Source organism: Nuphar pumila, chromosome 1 (assembly GCF_984573655.1).
Source record: "Nuphar pumila chromosome 1, dmNupPumi1.hap1.1, whole genome shotgun sequence".
NCBI classification, from domain to species: Eukaryota; Viridiplantae; Streptophyta; class Magnoliopsida; order Nymphaeales; family Nymphaeaceae; genus Nuphar; species Nuphar pumila.
This window is the reverse complement of record NC_143249.1, coordinates 19517568-19527856: the sequence shown is the minus strand read 5'-3', so window position 1 is coordinate 19527856 and position 10289 is coordinate 19517568. Positions and strand designations below refer to the sequence as shown.

The 10289-nt window shown below is 38.0% G+C and overlaps 1 long non-coding RNA gene across 1 annotated transcript; it reads right to left on the bottom strand.

Moving 5' to 3' along the window:
* Window positions 1-465: 465 nt before the first annotated feature.
* Window positions 466-2597, bottom strand: LOC149848240 (uncharacterized). The gene is made up of 3 exons (XR_016432678.1): window positions 2484-2597; window positions 1407-1681; window positions 466-804 (listed from the first exon to the last, which is right to left on the bottom strand). It is a non-coding gene; the product is annotated as an uncharacterized LOC149848240 (long non-coding RNA).
* Between the last annotated feature and the right edge of the window lie 7692 nt (window positions 2598-10289).

The following is a 10289-nucleotide window of genomic DNA, read 5'->3' as shown; positions in this document are numbered from 1 at the left end:
TATGGCCAGTTTAGACCCTTTTATTGCTAGTTGTTGAGTTGAAACCTATGTATACCCCGATCGATTCTCATTATTCTTCATCAGCGCTCTCCTCTCTTCTTTTCTCTCTCACAAGCTTCATGCTCTCTCTCTTTAGTGTTCTTGTTTCCCTCTAGTGAGTTTAAAGACTTACTCAATGATCTATCTAAGTTGAGCTAAGGCCTACCTAACCTAATAAAAAAAGGCTATTCTTGCTCAATCTCACCCAGTGCAAGGCATGGTCTGACCTTCGCAAGTAGGCAAAAGCTCGATTGCATTTTGAGAGTGAAGTTGCACGAATACCTACTGCACCAAGGACTTGATCCTAAGTGGGGCAACTATCGCTTGAAAGATAGCACATCTAACATGTGCTTCCGAGCACACTTGGTTTAAGCTCACTTATTTTACCACCGAGTGAATAATTTTCCAACAAATTATACCACAACTAGCAAAGAAATTAATGAAACCAATTCGATTACTCTACCAAATCCATCTCTCTCATACTGCTAAAAGTATTCGTGACCATGCACTACATGGAGCTCACATCACACATTTGTTAAAGAAGGATGCCTTAAATACATTTAGGGTATGCATCTCGGGGTGGCAATACACAATTATCACCATTGAAATATATGCGGCGAGGGAAGGCCCAACCATATGTGGATTTTTGTGTTGTTTGGTCCTTTAAGAAGAGAAACTCTAAATCCACATGGCCTGATCCAGTGGCTCCAGCCTCAAAAATCACATCATTATAGCCTTTGATCCCATAAAACATGGCTGTATCATCTGCACGACAAACTCAAAGCATTCAAGACATGAAGACAGCATAAACTAGTCACAAGTTAATCCAAGTTGTACTGTTTACGTTTATTACATGAGCATCTGAAACTGAAATAATACTATGATAGACACACCAAGTAAAACTTAGAAACACAGAGATGAACTCAAAGCCTTAAAAGAGCTAGTTAGCTAAAGGGTTGCTCTACTGACTATTGGCAGATCTACTAAGTCTTAGTAGTCAACTGTATTGAATGATAGCACTAAGATGGTTTTTAACATTAGTTCAAGATATGCCAATTTGAGATGAGTATGGTTTGAAGACTTAATTAATTAAAGCAATATGACCAAGAGGAGGACAAAAGTACATGGAAGCATAAGAATTGTTCATCAATCATGTCGATGACTGTAAATTGTCATTATAACTTCCAAACATACAACAGTTTATGATTAAACAAGTTGGAAAATCGATGCTATGGAAACGGTTTAGCAACAGCATGGCTTTTTAAGCTATCACACTTTTAAGAGGAGAAACAAACGCTTGTTTAACTTGTCTGCAAGAGAAGTTATACAAAACATGAATGATAAAAGAAAAATTAGAAAATACTTACTTATTCCTATGTAAGGAGCCAATGACTTATAATTGAAACCAGATATCTGCTTGAGGTTCTTCAAATCTGGATGCTGAACAACAAGGTTCCACGGTGAGTAATTCATTAAATAATTGAGGTTGATTACCGTGATTTTTGCTTGCCAGTGTGCTCTCTCATTCAACTCAACATGCCAATGAATACGGATTGGACACATATGGTTGCTACACTGAATCAAAGGTGTAAGGCTATTGTGGCTAATGCCTTTTGCAAGCGCTAAGTTCGGAGAATTTTCTCTGTAAAACAGACCAAGAAAGAAAATGTGTTATATCCAGGGCAGCAAAAGGAAAATTGCTTGGTGAAATACTTTACACAACTTCCAGGATGAAGTTCTGTTGTTGGGCAAGGAACAGCAGTTTTATTACAGAATGCCGATAGTGACACACAACAAGTTGGGGCTTTTTGAGCTAGGAACTGAGAATATGTGCAAGTAACATCCCATGTCACTGAAAAGAATTTGAAAGGCCATGATTATATAATCACTCCGTATTTGATTATTCAATTATTTAATATTACTATACATGAATATTAGAGAAAATAAGACAAGCATAGGACCAATCTTATTGATACAAACCTTTTCTGTTTTCTTTTCCTTTTTTTTTAAAAATTGAAATTCCTGTAAATGTAAGCACATACTTGGTTCCTAACAATTTTCCAAGCATAGAAATTTACTAGTGGTTTGATGCAGTCAGCTATGCATGATCATTTCAGACTAAGAAAATCTTGGTTTTGGAATTGACTTGAGAAACAGAGCAAGCACATTGTTAGATACATGGCTGTTATATAAACAAAAAGCAAACTTAGCGGCATTCAGTATCTGATTATTGGAAGGACAGTATCTCTTAATGAACATGGAGTATGAAACAATGTAAAAGGAGATACAGTGCACACAAATACAGATTTCATTTGGAATGAGGGTAGATAGTTGCAATTCATGACTGTAATGACTCCAAATTCATGGTTGGTTACATGCGAAATATCAAAGAAATAGATGACACGAGAAGCAAGACAGGTTTGATATTGAAATGATCGACTTACTCAATGCTTTCCAAACTCTCCTTCCGTCTGGAGTAATAAATTTAGTAGGCGTCACTACCTTTGCATTTCCACACGTATAACCAGGTCCTGGCGCTTTAAGCGTAAAATTCAGTGGCAATGTAACTGATTACTTAGACCTTCCATTGGTCGAAACGGTTTGGGAGTTGACTGCAAATAATATTATTATGGTTTCAGCAGCGGGGAATGACGGGCATCTTTATGGAACATTGAACATTCCAGCAATAATTGATCTTTTGAAGTTGTTTGGGTTTGTTTTTGGGAGCAAGATCCTGAATCGGGATTTCTCTATGGACGGTGAGCAGAGCCACTATGCATTCGGGGCAAATATAGTGAAGTTTTCAGCAGGTGGTCCAGTTTTTGGTAAGCATGCTTGTATTGTTGGGATTCTAGCCAAACCCTTAAGACCACGTGCAGGAGGGACAAAAATTCAGCTTGTGCTTCCATGGGGTGCCATAGCAGATGGTATAGACGGTCAATTTCAAAACCAATCTACAGGCTTTAATTTGGAATCGTCCAGGAATATCGATACATGTTGCCTATCGTCAATGTGTTCGATTTATATGTGTACCGTGGTGACAACAAGTCGTCAGAGACGACTTCTTTCCAACCAGGGGAGAATGATGCAGGAGCACGTCCCATACCCAACAACACCCAACCGTGTTTCAAGTTTGGGTCCGGACCCGAGACCCGGATCCAACCAATCCCTTTTAAATAACCCAACTTAGGGTTGCGTAGGGGGTTAGAGAATTTTCAGAAAGCACAGCCGCAGTTTTCCTTTCTTCAGCAGTTTCCTTTTCTTTATTTTATTATTGTTTTCCATTACAGTCTGAGGACTTTGCTATTTTCTTTTTGGTTATTATTGCTCTGTCAGTAATTTAATTTTATTATATTCTTGCATTGGAGTTCTGGAAAGGTTGGTTGTCTTTTAGCATTTGTTCCTTTTCTTCTCAGTCATTCTTTCAGTTGCTTACTACTGTTCAAAATTTGTCTTTACTCTTCAATCATATTCAGCACACAGTTTATTTGACATTTGACTGAAAATAAAACTAAGCCTCAGCCTCACCATCGTGGTGGGCATTGCTACTCCTTGGGTTCTGTACACGACGGTGTGGGTCGTACCTTTCACAGCTACCATAAAAAATCGTGAAGGTGGCAGCCCAGAATCGTGCCTTCACCACCATCAACAGGAACCTCTGACGGCTGCATCATGCACGACTGTGCATTGAAAGGAGCAACCCCGACAGCCCGTTAGCAGAACGACACCGAGTCCTCCTTAGCAGCACAGCAGTACCCAGGAATGTGGGTTGTGTGCTGATCGAATAGCTTCAACGTTAGCCCCATTTTTGTATCAGCGGCACCCCTTTTAGCTGCACCGAAACGTGTCCATGTTGACACCCATTAACACAAAAGTTTTGAGCCTCTCGCTGCATCACGAATAGTCTTCCTTTCTTCAAAAGCTTGAGAGGCACACGTCCCAAGATAACAAAAAAGAGAAGCCCGATCACCAACCTTGCTCTGATACCATGTAATGAAGAGGGGCGGAAGCACCGATAAAGCAAACCACTCTTTAAGAGTGATCTCAAGAGCCAAGAACACAAACACTAAAAGTGTATACAAAAAACCAACTAAAGGAAAAACGACTTAAAGTCATAAGTTGGATATTATTGAAGAAAGAAAGAAGAGGATAAAAAACCCAATACAATACAAGAGAAAGCCTCCTCTATTTATAGAGGAGGAGGCCAAGAAGAAGGGACCACAAGGGGGCTCCCATCTAGTCGTTGGGAGCCCCAACGGTCATAAATATGACCGTTGGGGCCCCAACGACATGATGAGTGGGGCCCCTTGTGGTCTTACAAAAAGTAAAAGAAAAAAAAGAAAAAGAAAAAGAAAAAGTAAAAAAGGGAGAGAAAAGGAAAAGGGGAGAGTTTACATGGGGATTTACCAAAATACCCCTATTGGGTATTTAGAGAAATAAGAAAACAAAAAACAAAAAAGTAATATGTATATATATACATATATGTATATATATATATATATACTTATATATACGTATGTATATATATAAGTATATGTATATATATATATATTTATATATACATATTTTAACAACGAACACTCCACCAATGTCTCAATCAAGAACCCTTGAATGAGAGTCAAAAAGAGCCAAGCTCTGATACCATGTAAAGATTCAAAGAGTCAAAGAATCCACCAACTTGAGTGGATAACCACAAAAGTGTTCTCTAAGGAACACACTCACAAATCCCACAAAAGGGACACACAAGAAAGCACATAATATAAAAATATATTTTATTCAATGAAACAAGTGTAAAAAACATTACTTTACAAAGGGGAGAACACCCCTATTTATACACAAGAGAGAGAGAGAGAGAGAGAGAGAGAGAGAGAGAGAGAGAGAGAGAGAGAGAGAGAGAGAGAGCACAAGTGGGAGAGAGGCCTCCCAAGAGCAAGAATTCTAGCCATTGGGGTCAAGGTCAAATCAGTTTGACTTGTCCCAAATAATATATATAATATTATATATATATGTGTGTGTACATATATGTATATACTATACTATACACACACACACACACACACATATATATATATATATATATATATATATATATATATATATATATGCACAATTTAACATTTTTAATGAGTATTCAATAACTAGTGCATTTTCCCGACATTCAGCAAAATAGGACGGAAGGCTGCTTTATGGAATATAGAAAAATTATTATTGCTGGTAGATAGGCTATCAAGGATATAGAATTTATGTGTGTTAGGTCAATAAACAATTGAAAGAAATCATTGTTATGATTGAAGTCTCTTGTCATTGTGTTTGGAATGAAAGTCGGTCTCTTGATCACATGATATATACAGTTGTAATTCCTCATTCTGAATGAACAGTGATACACTCTGTGCTGGGAATAAGGATATATGACAGCTCTTTGCCATTGCCTCCATTCTAGCAAAAGTGAATATATATGTTTTCCATAATGATAGCATAGTAATCAAATGCAGATTAATAAGAATTAAGTAATTATAACTTTTGAGCAACTTGTTCATAGCTGCAACTTCAAATTTAAAGCATATTTCCTCTGATTCTTATCTTTAACAGACCATGCAAAAAGAAAACTGTCACCAGGGCACCTCATTTTGGCCTACTTATAGGGTCGACATGACACAAAGTATTAGAAAGCAACACATCATTTTTTTTAAGGGAACACATATCAATGTTGTAAAAACCGTATTGGAAGCTATGTCACACGGACTCGGCTCCAAGGTCGACGCACCCGCGTCGACACGCACTGACACGGGTGCGGCTCGGACTCGGTCAACCTGACCCTGGGTGCGGTCAACGCACCCAGGGTCATTTTGGTCCATTTTTTGGTTGTTTTTTTTTTTTTTAAAAAATTCTGGGCTACAGAATTTAAAAAAAAATATCCGGGGGGAACCCCCCCCCCCCCCCTTAAGGAAAAAAACCCTGAATCAGGCTTCACAACTCATCACCTGTCCCCTAATGGGCACAACTTTGACCGAGTCTTATATATATATATATATATATATATATATATATATATAGCCGAGTCCCCGTGTCCAAAATTTTTGAAATTGCGCCGCACCCGTGTCGCACCCGCACCCATGTGACATAGCATAGGACCAATCTTATTGATACAAACCTTTTCTGTTTTCTTTTCCTTTTTTTTTTAAATTGAAATTCCTGTAAATGCAAGCGCATACTTGGTTCCTAACAATTTTCCAAGCATAGAAATTTACTAGTGGTTTGATGCAGTCAGCTATGCATGATCATTTCAGACTAAGAAAATCTTGGTTTTGGAATTGACTTGAGAAACAGAGCAAGCACATTGTTAGATACATGGCTGTTATATAAACAAAAAGCAAACTTAGCGGCATTCAGTATCTGATTATTGGAAGGACAGTAGCTCTTAATGAACATGGAGTATGAAACAATGTAAAAGGAGATACAGTGCACACAAATACAGATTTCATTTGGAATGAGGGTAGATAGTTGAAATTCATGACTGTAATGACTCCAAATTCATGGTTGGTTACATGCGAAATATCAAAGAAATAGATGACACGAGAAGCAACACAGGTTTGATATTGAAATGATCGACTTACTCAATGCTCGATAAACTCTCCTTCCGCTTGGAGTAATAAATTTAGTAGGCGTCACTACCTTTGCATTTCCACACGTATAACCAGGTCCTGGCGCTTTAAGCGTAAAATTCAGTGGCAATTTAACAGTTCTATTTGTTGTCCTGGATGAACCAACAGCCAACTGAAAAGCACTAAGACTATTACTTGGATCCTGACCCACTGAACCAATTACTCCTCCTCTGCAGCAATTTGCAACTTGCATGTTATAAGGAGATTCTGGAGGTAAATCAATGATAATCGGATCCTTTTTACAGGAGTATGGAATGTTCCCCTTGAATATTGAGCAGTCCCCCTGATCTACTACCTGAGCTCCAAACATGGACCATATCATCTCCTTCTTGGCCCATGTCCACCCTAGTGACCATCCTGGGGCTTGAATATGACGATAAAGCTGGAAATTCTTTATATTAACAACTGCCTGCACACACCTCCATTCATCAGAAATCAGTGGAAATCTTATACTAAAACTACTTGAGCTCAAGATCTGGTCAGATTTTACAATCCACAGTAATTCATGGATATGAAGAATGCACAAGAATACAATACTAAAAATCTTTGCCAACTTAAGGAAATGAATGACGTTTGACACATGAATTGTAGCCAGTATAGCAAGCAACTGCATAGCATTTACTTACAACATATCCATCTGCAGTCCATTGCATAATATCCCATTTTATTGTGATGTTCCCAGTTGGGTCTAGAGGATCAAAGGCATCTGCATATGGGAAAGAAGAAGGGATTGTCAAGGAAAGAAGTGAAGGCCTATAACTTCATTTTAGGATACTAGTGCGCTAAACATTCAAACTGTTGCTTCCTTGTAATGCCCAAGTTCCTGCAATGGTAAAATACAATTATAAAATCCTAATTCATTTTTCTGTCATACTTGGATAATTTTTTTCCATGACAAGTCATACTTAGATAATTAAATTCCAAATCTTCAAGGGTGTGAATTTTCTATGACTTTTTAGGAATCAGGATCCCAAACAAGTAATTAATTTAACAACCATATGTCTTCCAACCCCCATAACAAATGAGCCAACTCTTTTCACATAAATGAACAAGAACAACGTCTCATTACTGAAAATCTAAATGCTAATTAATGATTTTAAAATAGCATCTGTTGTTTCCTCTTGTTACTTTAAATCTCAAAACCTGAATTCCATCTTTTGTCTACTTACAAAGCCATGACATGCATGAGAGAGCCTTATTTTCAGACTCTTGAGTGTCATTATCGGATAGCATTATCGATGTTATCGGATGAGCGTTATCTTATGCCCCGTTTAGGTTTCCCTCTCAAAGGGGAAAGCCTACACATGCCTTGCTATTTAACTCCACCTCTTGCATCGATCATGTATGACTAAGATTAATGAAAGAAGAGACTTCCTCTGTTGCTGACCGTGGATGTAGGCCAATAAAGGTCGAACCACGTAAATACCTGCGTGCCTACTCTCATCCTCTCTCCTTCGTCTCTCTCATGTTCACCCATCGCACCACCTCCATTAACAGAGAGAGAGAGATGGGTACCATCGATGTATCAAACAAGAAAGAAAACAAACATGAATTGAAACAAGGGTGCTGTTGGGTACCAACCTATTGAAGCAATATTGATGTAGCAAAGAAGAAAGAGCAGACAAGCATTGACAAAGGTGGAAAAGAAGGGAGACCTCATGCTGTTCTTCCTCCTCCCCTTCTTCTTGCTCTGCCTTGAGTTCTTGGCAAAGCACATTTATCCACATCAATGGGGCTCCGCGTTGTTGGTAGGAGAGCTGTCTCCTTGGCATGCTCCTGTTTAGTACCATTTGGACCGTGTCAGAGATGGAGGGCGCGTCTTTAATATTTGTTTTTGTTTTTTTTTTGCTTATTCAACCCACCCAGTTTACTTCAGCAAATTAATTATTGAGGAAACTTTTCAGAATATTTGACTTTGCATACGCAAAATGACAAAACAGACCTCATAAAGGGAGGTTGTTTTGTCAAAATCTGAAATAATAGAAATTCATTCATGGATAATATTTTTTACAACTTAAAATTTTCATTTTTTTAAAGATTAAAAATTCAGTACATTGTTGTAGGCTATTGAGTTTTCAACCAATAGAATATCTAATATACAGGTAGGAAAAAGATGATTGAAGGACCGGTTTCTACTAAATCAAATGAGTAGATCACATTTAAGGAGTAAGATTAGGGGTCAATGGGTAGGATTTGACACGGACCCGACCCATACCAAACCCTATAAAGTCAGGGTTATAGGGTTAGGGCTTGGTGATAAAAAATGAGAACCAATTAGAATCTGACTAGGACTTAAAGGATCCAATTAGTGTGTGGAGCTGGGTATGGTTAGTAAAATTCCATACTAGACCTGGGGCGACCCAAGTTTTAGTTAAGGCTCGTGATTTTTCAATGTGTAAAAGACAAATAATATTATTTTACAGGGTATGGAACCAGGTCTGGTTCATGTAATTCTTATGGGGTTAGAGTATGGTTTTCTATATGGCAGACCGATAGGATCTGTACTGCCGAATTTGAGCTTGAACCCACCTGATCCGAACCAGATACGACCCATTGACACCCAAAGTAAGATGTGCCAAAAAAAAAGAATAAGAAATTATAGTTTTTCAATGGGGGTTTTTTATTCAGGAGGATAGCAAACATTACCCCTTAATTAAAAGAGGTAACAACTTAACCAACTTGCAAGTTTGAAAACAAGTGGTGTTAATTTGCTGCCAATGACAAATTTGTGAAGCCACACCTTGCCAAAATCACCTAAACCATTCCACTAATTCCAATATCTCCCCTCTTGGTCCACACGGATCCGGTTTGGTCAAACTTCCGATCAGAATCCAATACTTTATTTTTGGATATGAATCATTAATATAAGATCCAGAAAGGTGTTCAGATCATACTTGAATTTACAAATTTGGATTATTTTCAGATTCAGGTCAGTGTCTTATATCAGATCCATGGTGCTTGCCTAGGCTGAGCTGTGATTCCCGAGAGAGAGAGAGAGAGAGAGAGAGAGAGAGAGAGAGAGAGGTTTGACCTGATTCGGATGGGCATAAGATTGACCCTGCTCAAACCATATCAGTTATTTTTAAATTAATAACAATTTTTATAAGATCGAAAACAATGAATTAAATAAAAAAAATTTAAAATCCAAAATTTTCACATCGGAGAATGTTCAAGATGAGAAAAAACTTTAGGCTTTAGATAGAGGGTAATCCAACGGTTACCAACTTGGCATGCATCCAACTAATTTAGTTAGGGATGTAAACAGCTAGGATTCAGGTCGAATATCTGACCAAATCTGAATCCATTTAGTCAGATTCAATAGCCAAAGTTGGATCTGATTAATAATCAGATCTAACCAGATCTAGACTCATTATTGAATTTTGCACTCGGAGTTCAACTCTGAATAAAATCTGAATCCAGCTAAGATCTGAATGCGAGACATGTATATGTCGGATTTTAAGGTAGTTGGATTCAGATTCGGTTATAGTTGATGCTCATTCAACTCCAAATCTTATTCTGGATCCGATTGTGGTAGATACCGTTAGGAGGTTGGACTCGGTAATGCTTAGATCCTACCCGGGTTTGACC